Source organism: Camelus dromedarius, unplaced genomic scaffold (genome assembly GCF_036321535.1).
Source record: "Camelus dromedarius isolate mCamDro1 unplaced genomic scaffold, mCamDro1.pat HAP1_SCAFFOLD_164, whole genome shotgun sequence".
Taxonomy (NCBI): Eukaryota; Metazoa; Chordata; class Mammalia; order Artiodactyla; family Camelidae; genus Camelus; species Camelus dromedarius.
Genome location: NW_026989842.1, coordinates 14207 through 34748, shown reverse-complemented (window position 1 = coordinate 34748; position 20542 = coordinate 14207). Strand labels below are relative to the sequence as shown.

The following is a 20542-nucleotide window of genomic DNA, read 5'->3' as shown; positions in this document are numbered from 1 at the left end:
ACAGAGAATTCAAATTCATGTGGAGAGGAGCAAAAGCCACAGAATCAAACAAATTCATTACTATGAGTCAATTCAAAATTCACTGGACAAACATGCTCAATGCATTCAAAGAATTTTAAAGGCACACTGCAAACCATTCACTTAATGATCTACAGGCTAGAGGAAGAATTTCCCTCTTTAACAGACAACAGAATTCAATAGGTTGCCCCACCAAACGAGGACCAAACAACAATCAGGTTTTTAACAGTTCTGATAAATCAGCATGTTCTAAACATCAAAATCCAGAAATTTTAAACATTCATTCACACCACAATGAAACAAGCACTTAAAAAAAAAAACAAAACAATAACCCGAAGAAACTAAGCACAATTATCATGTACCTGGATCAATGGGAACTTCTTGTAACGCTGGAAGAAAGAACAGGCTATAGCCTTTTACTTAAAAAATAAAACTACATTTAAAGATAATTGCTAAAACACATTTCATCATTCATGTTGCCTTGAAAAATCTGAGGCACTCGTATCTGATCAGAAAAGCAATTCTGAGTAATAGTATGTTACAATTCAGTGCCAGTTTGCTTTAGTAGAAAAAAGAAAAGCTACTGTTTCTCATCCTGCACAAAGTGTAAAGAACCTTCCTGCCTCTATCTCCTCCTATTTTCTAAGCTCATTCTCCCCAACCCTTCTGAAACAAGTATGAGAAACTTTTATACCCACCAATATGCCAAATGACAAAAGAGTATCAATTTATTTGTATAAATATATGCCTACACCTTGAACTGGAAGAGAAAGGTATCAGAAGGCTATATGGAACTTATTTCTACCTTCCTGAAATCACACACACACACACACACACACACACACACACGTTCACAGAGACACAGACATGTACACACTGAATTACTGGGCAATTCACAAGCTGAGGACTTCCAATTTATAGAAGATAACTTTGTAGTTAGTTTAAAATACAAAACTGTCAGCTTTTGAAAGCCTTCATCATCTGCTAAATCATCCAAATATCAACGAGACCCAATTAGCCTTCTCTGTAAAATATAATTTCCCATGATGGCAAAACAGACCCTAAGTAGTGGATCCAAGACTCGTGTTTATCACTACCTATGATCGTTTTTAAACACATAAACAGATTCAGAAATTATGTCCCAACAACATTTATTCTTATTGAATTAGCATATGTATTCAATTGTCTATACAGAAAATAGGCCCATGATGGGGTTTAAGAGCTATTTTGTGTATTGAAATATTTATTTTTAAGTTCAGACAAGGAGGGTCTGTATTACTCAGTTGTAGAACACCTGCTTAGCATGCACAATGTGCTGGCTTCAGTCCCCAGTTCCTTCATAAAAATAAATAAAAATAAGTGCTTATTTAAAAATAAGAATAAATTTATAAAAAGAGTAAATGCAGACTAAAAACCACTGCAATCTAGGAGCCATAATTTTAATAAAAAACAAGAGTTTCTATCAAATATTCACTATATGACAATCACAGAGACAACCACAAATCGCCCCTGACAACCATCACGTGTGATTCTCAGCAACCCTACTAAGTAGACACCGAAGAGAAACCCAGCATTGCGGATGAAGAAACGGAGCTCGGAGGAGCCGGGGACGCTGACTGTCCTGCTCCCCGTGACACCACGTCAGCCCAGGATGAGCGCTGACAGAGCTGCACTGAGGGGACACCCAGCTGCACGGAACCTTGGTGCACTGGGGAGTCCCAGAAAACACTCAAAACTGTTCAGTGAAGAACCAGCTCAAATATATTACATTGTGCCACATCCTTTAAACAGGGAACATGACTGAGACCTTTTTGATGCCTCTGTGTCCTTTCTGCCATTATCAATTATTTGCCCTCTCAGCATGCCCAGTCATGAATTGGACCCCATATGAAGTGCACTCAGATGGCAGAGCTTTTAAAGCTGTTTTATGAAGTTTGTAAGACTCTGTCTATGCCTCACACAGGCGGTCATCCATCACTACTCACCGGTGTGGATGTACCACATGAAATCACACCTTTCTGCTTTTTAAAATCCCTCCATGTAATCCAGACTTTTCAACAGCAAAGAAGCAGCTCAACCAGTAACAGTGGATAGCTTTTCACCAAATGGACTCGAACAGCCCATCGGAATACCTGGAAGCCCTTTTTTTCTATTAAACCCACTTCCAAGGACTTCATTATTTTCTGATTTGTGGACTTGGCCTCTGACTGGCCTACTCTGAGAGCTCCCAGCCTCACATCCGGGGGTGGGAGAGGACCCTGCTGTTCGGGAAAATAAGTGCGGAAGGCGGAAATCTTCCACCCAGGTCCACACGGGTAGAAGTGCCACAACGTGCTCAGAAAATATACCGTCAGCAACACTAGGCTCCCATGGACTGATGTCACATTAACCAAACTCATGAGAGACTGATGCAAAGAAACCAGAAATTGAATTTATTAATGTAACAGGAGATGTGAAACTACGAACCAGACTGAAATATCAGAGTTCAACTATGAGTACAGATTCTCCTCAACGGCCCAATCACGGGCAGGCAGTCACATGGAAACCATGGACAGAAGCAGAGCAGGAAGGGTTTCTAGATTAACTCAATGGACTAAATTTCTTTTATACGAACAGATCTGCTGCCCAGAAGACATTTAACGCCAATCACGGTGCACTGTCCGTGGACAGTGGCTGAGACACGACTGTGAGCACCTGTGTAACTCTCCTTTCCCTGTCCTTTCTGGGCTAAGTGATGCACAGAGGTACAGAGATCCAGGGATGCAGATACCTCTAAACACCCAAAGCCCACCCCTGGGAGCCTGGAAACCAGACAGCCAGGGTTTAAATACCAGCTCTGCCACTTACTAGCTCTGTGACCTTGGCCAACTTACTTACTCTCTCCGTGCCTCAATTTCCACATTGTAAACCTGGGATAACAATCAAATCTCCCTTACTCACTTGTTGTGAAGATTGAAGGATTCATTTCTGTAAAACGCTCAGAAAAGAATGTAGCACATTTTTGGTGCTCAACAAATGTGAATTTAATAAGAAAGTGATTTACAAGTCTCCCTACTAATCATCTTCTGTGTTTCATGGCTAGTCTGAGTCCCAAAGGAAATCCTTATTTCCCCTCTTATAAACTCTTGGAGAGCACCCTTCTCTTGCATCTCACCACCTGTTTAAACTGAGAGAAGGGATGCCTCCTCCACACTCCTCTGGTCCATGGAGAGTGCTTCCCCCTTCACACCCCTGACCCCTGGCCAACGGCTAGCACTCTTCACAATAACAGATTGAGGTGTGAGTCCGGAGAGACAAGCAGGGCATATGAAACCTTTCCTTTCCCTCCAGTGTTGGCCACCCTTGGGAAGCACCCGGGATGCTCAGCTCCATGGCAGGGCAGCCCTGTGCAGGATGGGGCAGATCATCTTAAGGGAAGGCTCGCTGTGGCCCAGAGTTACCTGGGACTGCGTGAGTCTCTAATTCTGGGACACAGTATCATGACATGCATTTTCCCACAGCCCTGAATTTCATGGAGAACGTGGCTTCATCAGTAATAAAGGAGACATTTATCGCCTGTCTGTTCTTCTGTGTCATCTCTCAGTTGGCTGCTGGAGAAAACATGTGTATAAGTATTGGGTCCACTTAAGCCCCAATATATATGAAGTACCAAAAAATTCTGTGGCTTAACGTTGGTTCAGGGCGACTGTGTAACGGTCCTGACTTTGCTGATGCTAAATTATGGGTATAGGAACTATGGAACCTCCTCAAATATCTTTCATCATAAAACCAGCTTTTCTTATTTTCCTGTTTCTTAGTAATTGCCAAAGACTGTAAAATGATGGCTTCATACAAAACAGGAGCTAAACTTTATGAGCCCTTTGACATTCCCACTGTGCTAAACAATTTACATAATTTCTAATTCTCACAATTCTGCAAAGCATATACGAGCATCCCCATCTCACAGACGAGGGAGAAACTCAGAACAAACTGACTCAGGCTCACGTGGCTCAGTGACAGCGTGTGCACGCAAACCCAAGTCAAATCACTACACCCCTTCTTCTATGTACAAAATCACCTCCCACCAAATGACACACAGCGGCTGGGTCAATACTCAGGGAACTCAGTACACTTTTCAGCTTTAAGGTGCTCAAGAGGCCGCTTCTAGCTGCTTTATAAAATCCCGGCTCACTGGTTGCTAACACTGGAATAAAAGACCGATTTTGCCATTGTTGCACAGCAAGTCTGAAATGTTCACAGCGAGATGACAGAATAAAACAAAGATATAAGCAGAATAATTTTTCCAGGTAGACAGACATAATGGACATTGTGCTATTCTGAAGCACTAAGCAAAGGAATCAAAGCAAAAAAATATTTGTTAAGCCTTCTTTTACAAACAGGAAAATTAAGAATGTATGAAGGTGCAACAGCGCCTCCTATGGCTAAAAAGACCTTCCAGGTTGCCGGGAAAGATGCAACACAAAAATTGCTTGTTGAATCAGAAACAAGAATCAGATAACTAAAAGCTTATGTAGCACATACTGCAGTTTGCTTCGGGGAAGGGAGGGGTATTCAGTATTTAATCTGACATTGCTAATACTCTTGAATATAAACAAAAGACACAGGCTCATGGAAACACATCTTAGAAGAGGAAAGAATCCAGTCCAGCCACTTCATTTTACAGGAGGGGAGACTGAGATCTGGGATCTGTCCTTCCGGCAATCAGCAGCAAAGCTCTCTCTCCTAGGCCTCATGTCATGCACTGTAGCAAAAACCAACAGATCTGTACTAGACCTCTATTCATAAAAGTCACGTCTGTATTTTTCCAACAGTAGGTAATCTAAGTATCTTGCAAAATACTTCTCAAAGAGCCAGGGAAATCATACAAGTGTATTGAAATACAAAAACTTTTATTTGCACATTAAAACAGCATGAGCTTTATTCTATTAAAAAAAGTGACATGTCAAATCAATGTTTTGATATTTTAAAACCTATTAAGCATGCAGAAAAATAAATCAAAATTTCTTTAATCACAAAAGAAAGAAGCTTATTCCCTTAAAATAATCAATGTGGATTTTTCTAAACTTAATAGTTCTGGTCAGATTTCTACGAATTTAAATGTCTGAGTGGATGGTTACACGGCAACATGAATTCTGAGTTGTAACAACACACATTCTGTGTAAATAATCTTCAAGGCCATCTGCTTAAGGTGATTTAACTAGTCCCTGTCTCACTAGAATGATACAGATTTCATTAAACCTTCATACTGCACACACACACAAAACCCTGAATCCTTGTTACTTTAAGCCATATTCATATATTCATATATATGCATATTGAATATGCATCAGAAACAAGCCACCCTCTTTAGTATTCAGAGTTGATCCTTCTAAACTATCTGTCCTTGTGACAGCATATTTTTACTAAGCAGCTCTTGGGTGCTTCGTATACAAGGCGTCTACATCTCACAGTCAAACAAGGTAAACGGCATCACTCAAATTTCACAAATGAGGAAATGTACTTAAGCCATGAAAACAACTTACATATTCATCAACAGGAAAGAAAAGAGTAAAGATTTTACTTACAATATTCACTGACAAAACTTTCCTCCATACTAAGACTACATAGAACCAATTCAGCCTTTGTAAATTTTTCTGTCAATAAGCACCACTAGAGAAAAACAAGCAACATCATTAGCAATGGTTGGACTTTCAAAGCCCACTCCTATTTTGCACTATAATCATTTTTAATATTTTGTTTTTAGTGTTTACAGAGCACTAAAATAAAAAAATATAAACTTTTTAAGCCATTGCCTGAGAATGCAACATTTGTGAAAATGTACAATTTCAATTTATGCCACTCTGTCTCACATTCTCACTGGTGTCTCTCCTTTGAAGGCTTCATCAAACTGAGACCGCTAAAATCGTTCACTTATGGACTCACAGGAGTTCGGGAAACCACTCAACACGGGGCTGATCAGAGGAGACATTGAGAAAGCATCCTGTGCAGCCTGGGTTCCAGCCCTGAGTCTGCCAGCGCCAGCTGTGTGAGATTTTGGACAAGCTGCCCCATTTCTCAATCCCTCAGCTGCAAAAAAGGAGACACTGATGCCTACCCTTAAACACCTGCTATGAGGTAAAATATGAGGAAAGCATTTTAGCCTTAGGGAGGTGTCCACTCAGAGCAAGCTTGGTCATTATGATGATGAGGATTACTTTTAATAAGTTAAGGCAGACAAAAAATTAGAAATCACCATAAAGGAGAAACATTTTATGTCAATGAGCATTTACTTTTGAAAGGATTGCAGAATGTTTTATAGAATTTTTTAATAAACCAAATTTTGTCCACTAATTATAGATTTACAGGTTCATGGACATGTCTCCAGAAAAAGAATTAGAGGCCTCTAATCTCTGAATACTAAGAAAGAAAAGTTTAAAAAAATCACGGGGGAGATTATACCTCACTTGAGAGAGTATGTGCTCAGCATGCATGAGACCCTCAGTTCAGACACCAGTAACTCCATTTAAAGACTTTTTTTTCAAGAAATGGAGAATTAAATAAAATTTGGAGGAATACAGAAGTTGTTTAGAGACTCAACTCAGATTAAAGATGGGGGAAAAATATCCATTTCTCATAGGAAATCTTGAGAACTATGTAAACCGGATCTGAGTTGTCTAATCTTTTAACATTACTCATGAATTCCTATTACCAAGTCTTAAAACTGCCTGATAACCCACAGTGGTGATACTGATCATAACAGCTGCCAACACGGATCGAGCTCCGGCTAGGACTGCTCTGTTCGGCCATCTCGGCCCTGAGGCCTCACCAGGCTGAGAGCACTAAATTTTGTCATTCATGAGTATCTCGTGTAAGTCCTCCCTTTGTGCTCCTCCCTCTCCCCTCACCAGCCCCTCTGAGGGAAGCACTGTTATCATCTTCCCCACCCGCAGATAAGGCCACTGAGGCACAGAGACTAAACCTGCTCCAGGTCACATCGGCATAAAAGGACGTCTATATTTCTGCTGTTTTACTATTGACAAAGGAATCTGAGATATCAATTCAAGGGAGACTGTTAAATAATCAAGTCTGTCAGGTCTTCACCTCAAAGAGCAGATAGTATAGATTCCTGATGTAGGATGAGGCTGCCGCCACAAACTGACTCAGCTTGAAATTAATATCCAAGATGAAGCAGCGGATACACGTAAATATTCACGATTGTCAACTCCGCTCACGGGTCTGGGCCCTTCACTGCCTGAACGGGGGTGAAGTCCCCACCCCTGTCAGGGATGGAAGCGCGGCTCTTCCCAGTGTCACCCAGGCTTCACGGACTGTTTCCCCCCACAGGCTCTCCTCAACGATTAAAAATCTCTCAAGATTTTTACACCATGCAAAACTCAAAGACATTTCTGCAGATAGAGCACTTCCTCAGGCTTAAAAATTTTTTGCTTACACTCAGCAAGGGGGAAAATAACACATGACTCTGCAAAGTCTCTGAGCCTCACCACTCACAGGAGTAGAATGGCCTCAGCACAAGATGACTCTTCACGGATGAGAACAAAATAAATCCGCCCCCAACCACAGGCACTCCCAGAGACAGCGCTCAGCAGTTTTCTGCACACTCACGGTTGTGCAGCCCTCACCACCATCTATTTCCAGAACACTTCATCACCCCAGAAGAACACCCCTGTCACTAGCATTCACTCCCCAACCCCCCTCCACCCATCCCCTTGCAACCATCACCTGCTCCCTGCCTCTGCATGTGCCTATTCTGAGCATTTCAGATCACTGAAGTCAACAATATGTGGCCGTTTGTGTCTGCTTCCTTTCACTTAACGTGCTGTTATGAAGGCTCGTCCATGTTGAAGTGGTATCAGCATCTCTCTCTTTTTTTTTTTTTGAAAGTGTTAAAGTTTATTAGAAGGTGGTAAGTACTATCAAAAAGAGTAGAGAGGAGCATAAGTGATTGGGTTTCAAAGGGAAAAGGGCGGGTTGAGCAGTCAGGGTGGACTTCCCAGAGCAGGTGGCTTTTTCATATTCCCCTTTATTTATTTTTTCTATTTTATTCACTCTTACGTCTGAATAATGTTCCACTACATGGAGATACTACATTCTGTTCATCCATTCAGCAGCTTTGTACGGACGAGGTCCAGAAGAATGAGTGTAAGAGGTGACTAGGCAGGGATGGCATTAAACAAAGGGCAAGATGTGCTTTGAAAAAAAAAAAAGCCAACAAACAGAGGCACAAGGAAATTCAGCGTGTTTCTGAGAAAGTGCATGCTTGCTTCAGCATGACTGCCGTGCAGGGCTGGGTGGGGGGATTGACAGGAGACACAATGAGGGAGTCACCTGAGAATATTCCCCATGCAAGCAGCTCAGCCATTTCTCCTCCTTCATCCTGTATTTTAGAGCCATTTTTGATAGGTTTTCTATTTCAAGTAACAGTACTTTTTACACATCTGATCATCTGCATCAGATCACCTTACCTCCAAGCCACAGAAAGTCATTCACTGACTGGAGCAGCTCCAAGACATAACGGTGATGGACCAGGGAGTCCTGCAGCATCCCGGCCTGCAGGCACAAACCCCCACATGTTCCATGGTGATGTCCGGAAAGTAAAATGCATGGAAATATCTCACTGCTTGTGCACGATATCTGCCCCCAAATTGCCCCAAAATCATGCTGGCAAAGCACTACTGAGCACTCTCACTACAAAAAAAAAAAAAAAAAAAAAAAGATAGAGAGAGAGAGAACAGAAAAGAAAAGAATAAAGCTAAGTAGGCAAATTTAGGGTTTTCCATTGAAAACCAGCAAGCATCACTGCCAGTATCTCAGCTGGAATGGTCCTGTCTTCAAAAACCACTGCGCAGTTACGTTGCAAACGTGATAGACATATATGTATTCCACGTAGATGATATTACAGTAGGATTTTTTTTTCGAAATTTCCAGTTGCAACATTAACACAAGAGAGTTTATATTTCAGCTTTAAAAAAATCAGTTATCTTCCACTTTCTTAATTTTGAACCTATTATTATTTTATAAAGGGTGCTATGCTGCAAATTATAAACCAACTGTTTGGCTTCTGCCAACAAGAACTTTATGACTTCAGTATTTCAGAGCAAGATTTAATGATGCTTTGAGAAGTGGGGCCTGGGGCGCTCACTAACAGCTCTTTAAATACTGACAAGGATGTGCTATTTAAGTAATGCAAAGGCTCTAACTCTACATTAACTCAGAATCCAAAGAAACTACACCAAAGCCTTACTTTATCATTTTTAAATTTTGCTATTCTTTTGAATACTAAATTTCTTAAAAGATAAGATTTTTTTTTGAGAAAGACAGCAGCTGTATTAAATTTCCTCTCACCAAGAAAGCAATCTTTATCAAGAATAAATACCCCTATGGAAATCCAAAAGACGGGACGTTTCTAGCTAAGTGAACATGCAGATCTCAACACAAGCCTAAATCCTATCAGATCTCACTCGAACGAGCTCATCAAAGTCCTGGACTACCCTGAAACTTAGCTCTTCTGTTCCAAATGTTGGCTGAGCTAAGATCATCACACAAGGCAGGGAAGAAGAGAAAAGTCCACCTGGCTGCATCCGTTTTCTTCCAGCCACAAGGTGCCGCTAGGGGGGTCACAGTTAATAAGCCCTCCCCATGAGGAAATCCGGCATCCACACTGCCCCTGCCGTCCCCAAGCAGCCCCGACGCCCCTCTCCCACTGGTGGCCCCCCAGCCTGTCAATGGTCTTCTAATGACCCTCCCAGTTGCTGGCACTCTCCCCCTCTTCCCCGCTTCACACACACACACACACACACACACACACACACACACACACACACAGCCAGGACAGCCTTCCCAAAGCACAAATTTGATTACATCACCCCCACTTCAAACCCTTCAGAGGCTCCCTGGTAGAGTTCTAGCCCCACCCCCGACCCTGCTCGCCCACCTTCACCACAGTACCCAGGTCCACAATGACCTCAGGTGCCCCCTGACCTGCTGCTACTTCCCACTTGCCTCCAGGCTCATTTTGACGGTTTGTCAAGGAAGCCTTCCTTCCCTCGAACCTCTGCCCTTTGGGTTAGGTGCCCCTGCTGTGTTCCTAGAACATTCTACGCTAAGACAACTTCTGACACTGCTAAGCTCTCAAGAAGCAATACATTTTTCTTACTACTGTGAGTCCACCCTCTCTCCCCTGGACACTCAGAATTGCATGTGTTATGAATAAATGAATGAAGGGGTGGGTCTCAAAGGGACGGGCAGAGTTGCTCTCGCCCACCCCGACCCCTTCTTTCTGTAGAACATCAGAAACAAAACCAGGAGTACCTCTCCTGAGGGTCACTTTCTGCTGACACACTTCACTGCCTCTTCTGTGTCAGTTCTAGTAAAAAAGCAAGCTCCTCCAAAACCCTCCATCCCTAGGCCCACTCCAGGGTCCTCCCAAGCAGGGGCACCCTCCACCCTGGACCACACAGTGCACTCTCCCCGAGTCCCCACCCCACAAGCCTCCAGGCCTCTACCCGGGCTGCTCCTGCTACCTGAGTCACCCTCTTGATTCCTTCTCTTGGCTGACTCTTACTCTGTCCTCATAACTGAATGTAGAGCCCATTTCTTCAAGGAAGCCCTCTCTGATGATGTCCTTTAGCTCTTGGCTGGGCTCCCTCTACAGCAGGACTGCTTGGCGACCAACTGGTGTTTGTCCACCTGCTCCTCGGAGACCATGACATCTTGGAGGCCACGTGGGAAAAAGGAGTGAGACGACAAGAGGGGTGGGAAGAGCAAAAAGCAAAATCACAGCCCAAGTCCCAGATTCAAGGATTCTGTCTCAGAAGAAAAGAATAAAATATTTCATACGTATGTCATTTGGCTATGAGTTTTGTGGCTCATGGAAAGCAAGAGGTTGGTGTTCTAGTCTAAAATCCAAGTTACATGCAAAGAAATGTACATATTCATATCCAAAGGAAACCAGAGCTGCTCAACAACAGTTTGCAGTTAAAATCAAAGGAACTTTGATAAAGGCAATCTCTCTCTCTCTCTCTCTCTCTCTTTTTTTTTTTTTGTATCATATAGCTGTAGAAGTATTTGTGTAACTAAGTGATGGCTACAGCCTATGATTCTGCACTAGAGTGTTTGGGGCTGAGGAAGCCCAGATTACATGCACTGTGTAAATACAATCACACCAACACACTGACAGGCGCCCTAGTGGCTAAGCTGAAGTTCCAAAGCAGACAACCTTACTTTGCAAGACAGCTCTCATTAGAAATTAAGGAATGCAATATTCTGTATTCAATTACATACGTTATATGGGCCATTAAGCGATAGTGCATCTTGTCTAATGAAACCCCAAAATAAATTGTTAACGTCGATTTTCTCCATCTGACCCTTCTTTGCTAACTTTGGATATCAAACCCTCACTCCATACGGAAAGCTCAGATCTACGCTGCAGCAGGTTACATCCCGTGGAAGAAAGCCTATCAAGGGAGAACTGGAGAGTTTCCCTTCAGAAGCTGCTAAGTCTGGTTTTGCACCTGTACGTCATTTGCAACCACGTCAGCGTCAAAGGAGTAAGACCTTACCTCTGTGGGGCGAAAAGCACTGCGGTGCTTCTGAACCATCAAAGAACACTGAGCTTTGTGAAACAGTCCTGAGGCACTTAAATCGTACTTTTTGTGAAAGGCTCCAAACCTGACCCAATTCACCAATCCAGGTACAACAGGGAGGTACCGGAATTAGTAGATAGAACATGCCCTTGAAGTCTGACAAGGCCCTGCTTGAATCCTGCTACAGCATTGACTAGCCGCTAAACGGACCAATCCCTTAACCCCTCTGAGAAGGCTTCCCAATCTGCAAAAGGGGGCTGCCACCGCCCACCTGGGAGACATGGATGTGAATGCAACACGCAAGTAGTGTGGCCGACTGGTACCTGACACGAGGCCTGGCTAGTTTCCCTCCGCTGCCCTTCTCCCCCTTTAAACTTGCATTGTTCCCCCTGGTAAGGGTCAAGCCCCCGGACCAGACTGCCCGATTCTTCTGTGTATCCCCGGATACATGCCTTACATTTAGGAGGCCAGAAAAAGAACTATCTCCTCCAACGTCACTATCAATATTCTTAAGAGTCTGGGTTTTTTAACTCTATTTTGCAGGGAGACTATTCCAGAACTGTCCAACCACCATTCTCCACTTTGGCTCCTCTCCCAGCGCCCGTCCCTTCTCACCTCAAATCTTCTGTCTGCTGGCCTTTTGTTCGTGGGAAAGAGAGTCCGCTAGGGTGGAGACTCCCTAGGCCTCTGTCCCTCCCTCACAGGTGAGTGTGACTACCTTCTCCCCACTCCCCACTCCGACTCCAGCTTCCGAGGAGGTTCCTCTCCCGGACCATGCAGCCTCTGCATCATCCCAAGACGCGCACGCGTGGCCACAACCCTCCCTTCAGATTTCTTCCTGGGTGGCCCTGCCCACCCCCAGGACCCTTAAGGATAAATGCCATTGCTCTGAAAATCCCAAACGCCACTGACTGACACACCAAAGCTGCATGGTCTGGGATTTCCTCCAACCCAGGCACAGCCCTGCCCCGCCTCAGCCTCAGTCTGCACCTCTCGAGATGAGCTCATCCACCTGCACGGCTGTGAACACCAGCTAAGAATGATGACTCCCAACGTGTATCTGTGGTCCGGCTCCTTCACATGAGCCCCAGGGCCATAGACCCGAGTGCCTCTTTGAAGTCCTAACTTGGATGAAAAATGGAATCTTAAAAATGCCTCATGTCCACCATTTACTCTAGAGTTCGATTCCTGGCAGGTACCTCCCAGGCTCCCGATTTTAGTAACAGACCCAGAACCCACCTAGGTGTTTGAGGTCACATTCAATTTCCCCTGTTCCTCCCCCCGGCCCTGCCCTGGAATCACTCCTGTCATTTCTATCGTTAAGCCAGTCTCAAGTCTGGTTCTGCAAGGACCACGGATGGAACCCCACAAGCTCATAGCAAGGTACAGTGCGTCACAGTCCTCCGAAGAGAGCTCCCTGGAGGGGGAGGCATCTCCTGCCGCTGGTCATCTCAGAAGGCACTGGATTCTCACAAAGGAGGCCCAGGAGAAGGGACTCAAGGTTCTCCTGTGGTCTGAACTTTGAAGGGCCCGAGGTTTGGGGCAGTTCCTAGTTAGCAGACACACCTGCCAGTGAGCAGATGAGGATGGGGGAACCCAGGCAAGGCTGTTCTCACTCCGACCCCTGGGCTATCGGGAGCCACGGGAAAGGCCTGTGTCCAAGGCACAGCCCAGCCTTCACAGATCCCAGCCTGCATTTGCCAACCCAGATTGCCTAGACACCTACTTGCTACTCTTCCTTCTGTTCTGTTCCCCCCCAGAATGTGATGGACTCTTTCAGAAAGTCTGGCCTGTCTCAAGCGAGACCAAGTCAGTGAAGGATGAAGTGTCCACAATTGGACCAGGGCATGAAAGGAGAAACAAGGTCTCATGGCCAGCATGACGGTGGTGGCCAAACCCTTTCCCCGGGTGAGATGAACCAGGGTGTGGGTGAGAATGCAAGGTCACTTCACGGCTGACTGGGGTGTTGGAGACTCACTACCGCAAACTAACGACACGGCCGTCAGTGGTGGACGTCAGCTGCAACAGACACGGAGTCAGCTATTTACTGCCAACATGGGTTAATAGTAAAGGCTGGTACAGGGAGGCCTGCATGGCTGCTGAGGCAAACCACAGACCCGACTCTGAATGCCCACTGGCTGGAGCAGAGAGGAAGCTACGGTCCCCTTTAGCGGTCCCTGTGTCCACCAGATCCAAGTGAGCCAGCTACTTAGGAGAAGGCCATGTTGTTCTGATACTCAGAAAAACCAGCCTCGTAAAGGGAAAATAAGAGTGGCATGGAGTTTAGACCCGCTCCTGCCTCTCTATGAAGGCAAAGTAAAGTAAATGGCACGGGGAAGGTGAATGCAAAAACAAAAAACAAAAAAAACATAAAACCGGTGACTGCTTCCTCCAACAGCATCCCCTGCAGCTGCTCATCTCCGAGCCTGCCACTTTCTCACCAGTGACCACTGGCCAGGAATCTCCGTCACGCACGTCACACAGCGACAGCCCGGAACCGCGTGCCAAACACGTTTGTGTGAAAGACAGAATCAAGGAAGATGCTGCAGATTTTGACTTTCCAAGTTTAAATACTCCATGAAAAAAATCCCTCAGCAGCCGCCTAAATCAATTCGCATCTCACTTCTTCAAAACAATCAAACAAATTTAATAAGTGCGCATTTGTCACCAAACATAAGGAGGACCAAACTGGTTCCTCAAAGCAAGGATTTTAACAGGTATCAAACCCCAGTGGGTGATGTGCTAACAAAGCAAACATTCCAAAAAACTAGAAAATAAAAAGATGACTAGGATAATATATGGATCAAGGCAACTGTTAAGGTTTTTGCTTTTTAAAGCGATGGGGACAGCACGGAGGACAATCTGGCTATTTCCAATGCAGGGTGTGCACAGTCCACTTTTCAGACGCAACAACATGCTCACAGGGCGGTACAAGATAGAAAGGGAAATAGAAAAAGGAAAAGAGGAACAGCGAAAATTAGAAACACATGAGAACAAAAATAACTGACAGCAATTACAAGAATTTAGGTGAGTTTGGTGAGGACAGGGACGAGGGGACGGTGAGACCCACCCTCACCTATTGTTCCAGGGAAGGCAGGGGCCTGAGGCGAGCGGCGCTGCCTGGGGACCCCAACGTGGTCAGCGCCCCAAACCTAAACTTCACCTAGATGCGTGTAGACAGCTTTTGAGCTACAAAATGTGGTCGCATTTCAAGCTGGACAATTTTACTCACTCCCACCAAGAGTAACAGGAGAGAATTAGGCTCTGTTCCTGCACGAAAGCATTGTTTAAAAAAAGTAACGACTGAGGAATAGTAAAAGCAACAATGGAGTAAAAGTGACTGGAGGAGAGCGTACTTGACCCGAGCTCACTGGCCGCGTTATCTCACTGACGTTCAGATGCTGGCTGAGCCCTTACGGTACCAAAACAGACAGACCCACCAGGAGGGAGGTTTAATGCGCTGCTGTATTTTGATGCCGAGAGCCATGCCTGGTAAACGAGGTTCTGGGTAAACAATGGTGACAGTGTCAACCACTATGGGCTAAGCACACAACCAGCTACTCCGCCAAATCCCAAGGACACACTTCAAAAAGCAAAAACAAGCTGGCATTCTCTGGTGGGTCTGCAGACTCAGAGCCAAGCAGTTGCTGAGCAAACATATCACAAGTGATTCCTGTGACAAAAGAGGAGGCACTGGCCAGGGGGCTGGGGCAGGGCTCCAGGCTTCCACTGCTCACCCACCATTCTGTCCAGGGGGATAATGTGGTCCCTGCTTACGTTGCACCGATGCACCTACATTCACTGACGCCTGGGGACTGAGCAGGAGGTGACAGGTGACGGGAATGGAGCCAGCCTGGGAGTGGCACGGTGCTGGCATCTGTGCCCTCGGCTTTGCCCAGACCACTACATCTGCCAGCTCATCTACAAGAAGCAGAAGGGGAGAAAGCCATGTAGATCACAGGGCCCTGCGAGGACAAGTACAGGTCATGGCCACGATATGCCTCGCCCCTTCCTTAAGCCATAGAGGTATGTCCGGGGAGGAAGTGAAAATTCATCCAGAGCCCGCCAGGCACCACAAGCAGGTGGGACTCGGGTCCCCTGTGCCTGTCACTCACAGGACTGGTCTGGACTATCTTTTTATCAATTCTCTGGCATCTTCTCCTCCAACTTACCAACAACCAGAAAGTAGAATCTGATTTTAGACTCACAGAGAATCGCAGAACACCTCCTCCACTTCGGGCCCGGCAGCACGTGCCAGGTCCTCCGACCGTCACCTGTGGGACCGCCATAAGCCCTCTCCAGAGTCAAGGCCCGAGGCCGTAGGCCGGGGGGACACAGATTCCCACAATCTCCCCAGCAAATGGGGACCACCTCTCGGCAAAGGCATCTCACCCTCTTCTTCTCGAGGGATATCTCAATAGATACACAGGGAAACAGAGCAGAAGGTGGGGGGGTAGGCAGCCCAGAAGAACTCGTCTGCACTTCCAAGACAAAGTGGGTCCGTTGACCTAATCACAGGGACAAAGTGAGGACGAATCTTTCCCTGCTGTGCCCCATACTCCGTGACATGCCTTTCCCTGCGTAAGGAGTTCATTTGGAAGCCCCTGGCAGTGTTTCCGTTGTCCTCAATTGGCATGGTGGTTGTCAGGCAGGGAGAGAGGGCCTGAGCCGTGCAGGTGCTGGACCTGGGAAGCAGGAGACACTGGCTCCACCCCCAGCTCAACCAGCGCCTCATTCTGCATCTCAGGATTCAGCATGACATCTATAAGCACAGGGATGAGACTGTCCCAGGAGAGGCTGTCCAACAGGAATGAAATGTGAGCCATGTAAAGAAAGTTTCCCAGTTGCCACATTTAAAGAGGTAACCCCCCAAAAAAACCCCTAGAAACTGATTTTAAGAACATATCTTACTTATTCTACTGTATGTAAAATACTATCATTTTGACATGTAATCAATAAAGAAAGTAACAAGATAGTTTACATTCTATTTACTAGACAAGTCTCAGCGTCTGATGTGCATTTGACCTAGAGCACATCTCAACTCAGAGCAGCCTCCTCCCCAGCTCTCCTAGCATCAGTGGCTTTGGCTAATCTATTGGACAGCAACTCCAGGGGTCACACCAGGGTAATTGGCTGAAAAGCGGGAGTAAGTGTCCATAATAACCCTAAAAGAATCTCTCCGAAACAAAGGCGGATTCACTTTTAAACGTCTGAAAACCGGCGGGTTGCTCCTCCCTCACGCCTTGGCTACAAGACAGCCCTCCTCCTTGCTGATCCCTTTCTGGATGTAGGGAAGCAACCCTTCACATAGCCAGGGTGGCCGGGCATCCAGGTAGACTTTCCTGTTCTCTGTGTCCAGTCCCACGAAGTCCTCATTCTCAAACAGGATGTAGAGCAGGAGGATCTTGTCCCCAGACTTGTCAGATGCAACGTCCAGCCACTTGGACTTGAGCATGATGAAGAGAGACTCAGTGAAGTCCTCGATCCTCTTCTCCACCACCCTGCAGTCCTCGTAAATTGACGGCCACGTTCATGCGCGGCTGCTCGGCCACCTCCCCATGCAGCACAAAGACAAAGAGCCGAGAGTCATAGAGCGTGGTGCCATACAGCTCCTCTGCACGTGGAGCTTCTCGAAGGTCTTGGTCAAGAGGCAGTCGGTAATGGTGACAAGGCCCACGACCTTGTGGTGTGTCTGGAAGTCGCTCCACCCATTCTCGGGCGCATAGTGGTGACTTTAGTGGATACAGAGTGCCCACTGCGAGCCGCACGGGCTGATCTGCCTCACCAAGGAGATTCGCTTATAGATGCATAACAAATTCTGCTCTGAGATGATCCCCACGGGTTGGACCACCACGGGGAGAGTCTGGTGGTCCTCAGCACACTGCACGTAGTCAGGGATGTTCATGTTGCAGGCCCTGACGAGAGGGAAGAGGAGACCGAGGTACATACTGTGCTGCGGGCTGCGGGCCTCACTGGGTTGCGGTGACCTGGTGTGTACCAGTCAGAAGGCAGGGGAAGCCCAAGCAAAGCCGGGGGTACAGTTTGTCCTCAGCGTCTGCACATGGCTACCGCAGCTCAGATCACATTACGCAGCTTTTGGTCTAGGCCTCCGCCCTCTGCAGAAAAGGGTCATTTCTTGTTTTCTGTTTCCAAGCACCTAGCCAGGCCCTGATGCAAAGTCAGTGCTCAAAACTGCTGAATAAAGGAATGAATAAAGGAACTGCTTCCACACCCCTCAGCAGGATATAATGCAAAGAAACACAGTAGGATCAAAAGTCCTGGATTTCAACTCCAATTTATTTGAACTCCTAAGCTGCAGAATACTTGATAAGAAAACTTGCTTTGGGGAGGAGGGTACAGTTCAGTGGTAGAGCAAATGCTTAGCATGTATGAGGTCCTGGGTTGAATCCTCAGTACCTCATTTAAAAAAAAAATGAAACAAATAATTAAACCTATTTACCCCCCTCAAAAAATATTTTTTGAATTCCAAATTCAAGAAAAAAAAAAAACACCTTGCAATTGACACAACATTGTAAACATGAGTATACTTCAATTAAAAAAAAATCCTTGCCTTACAAGAATATATCTGGATTATGGAAGTTTACAAGTGTAAAATGCCTAGGGTACCACCTGCATAAGAAGAAGGAACTGTACAAATTTACTATCCCTCATTTATGAGCTATATTTCCTTTGGGCGGTTTATAACATCTCAGAGCTAATTTTCTCAGATTAAAAAAAAAGAAGGAAACATTACCGGATTCTCCATACTGCTGAAGAATCAGATAAACCTATGATAGCATCTGACCCACAGAGTTTACTCAATAAATGCTTGTTGAATGAATGAACAAGCAAAGTGAATGCTGCTCCCTGCCACAGAGCATCATGATGGTACTGCCTGGAAATCCCAAGCCCACGTTTCACCCGACTCTACACTAACCATGTGTGACCTGGGCAGGCCTGTGTGCTCCTCTTAACCCCAGTTTAATCATGAATAGAAATGAGGGCAATAACACAAACCTCAAAGGGTTAGTGAGTCATTACTGAATTGTATCCCAACTTTGCAAGATGGAACCTTTAAAGAAACTTGGGCAAAAAGTCCGTAGGCCCTCTCCATATTATCTCTTACAACTACATGGGAATCTACATTATATCTCAAAATAAAAAGTCTAATTTATTAAAGAGGCTATTGAGGTTAAATGAGCTCACTGTCTCAAATAAGGAACACACAGTACAAATAGGTCAATGCCCAGCCCATGAGATACACTCAGTAAACATTCCCACTGAGCCCACTGGTCCCTCAAACTTCAGAGCACGATGATGTGTCCTCATGGCCAGAGGCCCCTGCACCTGAAACTAACAAAGCTAATGGTCCCCACTTTCAAGAGCCCCTGCCACCACCGTAGGTCTAATTTTGTACTTGTAATTTTTTTCTATTTATTAAATAGAAAAACGTAATTGCATAGCCTTCAGGTCACCAAAAGCAGACTACAGAGATCATGATGGCAGCCCTTCTTCATGAAACAATAAAATGAAAAGCCATTTCCACAAGATCTCTGTGTAAATCTACTAGGGAACTTCATCCTGGACTGAGAGGAAGAGGACTGGGGAGGAGGGGGCAATCTGCTGCACACAGACCCATGGGCCACCTGTCCCACGATGGACTTTAGACCCAACACTCACCCTCAAGGAACTTCAAAATAGACACAGACAGAGTGCTGTGGACAAGATTTTTTTTTTTTAAAAAATCCCTGATTCTCTCGCAGGTTTTGTTTCTACCGAGAAACAAATGTCTTATGTGTATAATGTTTCACAAAAGACTTAAACTATTATCACCCCAACTTGACGCATTAAGAAACTGAGGGAGAGAGGTTTATCACATTGTGCAAGATTAGAGAGAGGCAAAAAAAAAAAAAGATTAGACTGAGGCCACGTCAGACACTGTATTTAAACCCAAGCCCCTGTTCCAGTGCTCACACTAGAAAGTGGGATATACTGCCCCTTTCCTGCCCTCTCCCTGCAATAAATGTCTGAAGAGTCTTTTCTGTGCCACCTGGAATCACAATCACTTCAATTTTCCACAAAGAGCTATGTCATTCCTTGGAGGATGTGTCAAAATCTGTATGTTGAATGGGAGGAGAGATTTGTATATTCGGTTTCTCAAAGGAAACATGGCTTAAAAGAAACTGAAAAGCACTTTTCTAGTCTAAGTCTTCATTGTGCAGAGAAGGAAACGGAGGCTCAGAAGAGATGAGGAAAGGGTCTTATTAACAAATATTGCCTCAGCGCAGCACCAAGCCAGCCTTGGGCACTTCTGGGGGAGGATCTGGAAGGCCCAGGAGAATGAGTCTTAGAAAACGGAAAGAGAAGAAGCATACGAGGCCCCGTCTCTACACCACCATACCATGAAGTTCCACCAAATTACCCAGTATGGGTGCAGCCAACATTAAGGTGGGCTAAACAGGTTATGGAAACCTGGAACTCTCAACCATAGTGGAAATTCCAACGTTTACTATGTTTTTTTTCCCAGTTCAAGCATCAGCTCAGTGGGCACTCTGTACCAGGCACTACATGAGGCCTGGAGTTCTCCCAAATACACAACTCTTATATCACGTGTGCAAACCACACACAGGCCCACCAGAAGGAAAATGCCCACAGATAAGGTGGAATTACTGAAACTGAAAGCAGCCAACCAGCATATATTACTAGCAAATACGGTGCTGCTAGAAATAGACTCATGGACATAGAAAGCAAACTGTGGTTAGCAGGCAGGAAAAGGGGGATTAACAGATACACATTAATAAATATAAAATAAATGACAAGGACCTACTATATAGCACAGGGAACTATATTCAATTTCTTGTAATGAGTTGTACTAAAAACAATCTAAAACATATGTAGATACATATGCATATGTTTATAACTGAATCTCTGCTGTACATCTG

General features: G+C 45.2%; 1 long non-coding RNA gene across 26 annotated transcripts in view; it reads right to left on the bottom strand.

Moving 5' to 3' along the window:
- The window catches only part of LOC135320909 (uncharacterized), a 131023-nt gene that overhangs the window by 96296 nt on the left and 14185 nt on the right, over window positions 1-20542 (bottom strand). For 2 of the 26 annotated variants that reach the window (XR_010380258.1, XR_010380266.1), the window contains exon 5: window positions 8481-8703. The exons of 23 other annotated variants lie outside the window; for them this stretch is intronic. This is a non-coding gene — a long non-coding RNA (uncharacterized LOC135320909). The remainder of the gene's footprint in view (window positions 1-8480; window positions 8704-20542) is intronic. One more of the 26 variants, XR_010380260.1, reaches the window with a different exon arrangement.